Here is a 484-nt window from a genome sequence, read left to right on the forward strand (position 1 = left end):
TGCTGTTCACGATAACTCAGCTATTTTGACAAACTGAGATGCTATATAAACTCTGGTTTCAATAATTTCGTACGAATGACAGACACATTTCCACGAAACATGAAATTTCACAAGAATCACATATGTGACAATAACGGGTGTTTTGTTGTTAATCTCTGTGGAATTTCCTTTCGGGTTCCTGTTTATATTAAATAAATTCTGGGTTTTATATGTGAAGTTTCATTCTTCCCTCTATGACGTGTCTAAGCACTGTATAACTGGTTTCCTGTGTTTTCGCTTTCATTTGTTAAGAGGTATTTTGGGGAGTTGTATTGTGCGCACATCATATCTAATTTTTTTTCCTCGTTGGTATTCTGCACTGTGTATGGCGATATTTGGAATGTTATGAAAAAAAAAGAGAGACAGACGTCAAGATAATCCATATCAGTCTTGCTACTTAATAGCTGAAGGGACTTTTTTTAATCGTTTCAGAATGCGGATTAAA

Source organism: Penaeus monodon, chromosome 27 (genome assembly GCF_015228065.2).
Source record: "Penaeus monodon isolate SGIC_2016 chromosome 27, NSTDA_Pmon_1, whole genome shotgun sequence".
NCBI lineage: Eukaryota > Metazoa > Arthropoda > Malacostraca > Decapoda > Penaeidae > Penaeus > Penaeus monodon.